The sequence below is a fragment of the Echinops telfairi genome, unplaced genomic scaffold (assembly GCF_000313985.2).
Source record: "Echinops telfairi isolate 266 unplaced genomic scaffold, ASM31398v2 ScPeMD7_7457;HRSCAF=8495, whole genome shotgun sequence".
Classification (NCBI taxonomy): Eukaryota; Metazoa; Chordata; class Mammalia; order Afrosoricida; family Tenrecidae; genus Echinops; species Echinops telfairi.
Genome location: NW_022111357.1, coordinates 38,106,851 through 38,108,904, shown reverse-complemented (window position 1 = coordinate 38,108,904; position 2,054 = coordinate 38,106,851). Strand labels below are relative to the sequence as shown.

The 2,054-nt window shown below is 43.9% G+C and overlaps 1 protein-coding gene across 1 annotated transcript in view; it reads left to right on the top strand.

The window, feature by feature from the left end:
* The window catches only part of CAMTA1 (calmodulin binding transcription activator 1), a 1,095,522-nt gene that overhangs the window by 333,652 nt on the left and 759,816 nt on the right, over positions 1-2,054 (top strand). The gene's annotated exons all lie outside the window — the stretch shown is intronic.

Sequence of the window (2,054 nt, the reverse complement as noted above, 5' to 3'; positions counted from 1 at the left end):
GAAGGTAGACTATGGCTAGGACTTAGGCTTTGAGTGACGTGGGAGTTATTTTAGGACCCCCATCCTGGCTGCTGGGTAGGGAACAGGCTGTAAACAGGAAGATCACAAGGGAGGCCCCCATATTCACTCAGGTGAGAAGTGATGGTAGTTTGACTGTGTTAGTCAAGGTAGACTAGAGAAACAAATTCATAGGCACTCATATGTGTATAGAAAAGTGCTTTATATACAAGAGCAATTGAATATTGAGAAAACATCCCAGCACAGTCCAGATAAAGTCCATAAATCAGATATTAGCCCATATGTCTGATACCAACCTATAAAGTCCTCTTCAGACTCATGAAACATGCAATGTTGCTGAATGCAGGAAGATCACAGACCAGTGGATGGGAAGTCTTGTGGATCCAGTGGCATTGTAAGCATCTCAGTGCCGGCAGGGGTCTCCATGTGGCTACTCCAGCTCCAGGGCTCTGGCTGCATCAGGGTAGCTTCTTGTGACTTCTCGTCAGAAATGTCTTGCAGGCTGAGACCTGATTGACAGGTAAACTCTACCCTATTCACTCTCAAGTCTCAAATTGACAACAGATTACGTAACTACCACATTAATCCAAGATACTATGAGAGGAGAGGCGACCCAGACAATGCTGAGGTCTTGGACCTGATCCACTGGGAGGGTGTTGTTGTTAGGATGTTGTTGCTAGGGTGTTGCTGTAGGGCTCCTACTCATAGTATCCCTAGGTGTAAGAGAAAGAGTGAATGGGGCCTGGCTTTGCAGGATCCTTACAGGTGTCATGTTTGAGCCCATTGTTTGAGCTATAGTGTCAATCACCTGGAGTGGTCATTTAATGAGATGTGGAAACTACAAGCAAAACAGGTTTTGTGTAGGGTGGGGCAAGTGTTTACTGCAAGATATGTGAAGTTTAAGTTGCCAAGAGGTATACAGATAGAATTATTTTACAAGCTGTTAGCTATGTGAGCAAGAAGTTTAGGGAAGGAGTTCAGGTTCCAGATGTAATTTGGGGGCTGTATATATAGAGATGAAGAAGCTCTAGATGGGGTTCCTGTTGGGTAAGCACTGGCCTGCAAATCACAAAGTCAGTGGTTCAAAACCACCAGTCCCTCCTCAGGAGAAAGATGAGGTTATCTATATCCATAAACATTTGTAGCTTCATAAACTCTGTATATAGGGTCATTATGAATCATCTCAGCTTGATGACAATGGGTTTGGTTGGTTTGGGAACTACAGAGATAATGTGTAAATTCTTGAGTCTGGATGAGGTTACTAGGGAGTGAGTGGAGGTGGAGAAGAGTTCAAGGACTGAGGTTTTGTGCAAGTTTATATCCAAAGGTTGGAAGGATGAAGAGTAACTAGCCAAAGAACCCAAGAAGTAACATCTAGAGAAATAAAAAAAGTCCTAGAAGTGATTAACGATTGTGGTTTGGAAGAGAGGGCGTGATATCAAAGGATGTTGCTAGAAAGAAAATAAACATGTATGGAGAGAGAGAGAGAGAGAGAGAGAGAGAGAGAGAGATATTGGTAGAGACAGTACAATGGAGGTTAACTATTTACCGTTGGCCTTGGTGATGTGGAATTCACTGGTGACCTTGACAGGAGCTGTTCTGATGGCATGGTGGGTGAACACCTAATGGATTCAAGAGAAAACAGGAGGAGAGCGATGGCAGACAATGAGTTTAGATAGTCTGTGGAGGCTGTTTGCTTGGAAAGGGAGGGTAAACGTGGAATGAGCAAGTTACGAAGCTTTAAAATTTCTTCATGTCTTCATCCGTAAAACTGTTTAATATCCTCTATTCCACTAAGTGGAAGTTAGAGGTATATGAGGTGTTGGAAGCTCAGTGTTTGGCATTTGACATTAGTTGCTGTGGAGTTGGCTCTGCCTCTCAGCACACTTCCATACGAGTAGAACAGAAGGAGATGTTGCGCGGTCCTGTGCCGTTCATGAGCACTGGTTGACTGTGATCATGAAGTTTCTTCGGCTGCTTTTAGGATCACCAGGTCTTTCTTCCTAGCCTGACTTAATCTGGAAGCTCGGCTGAAG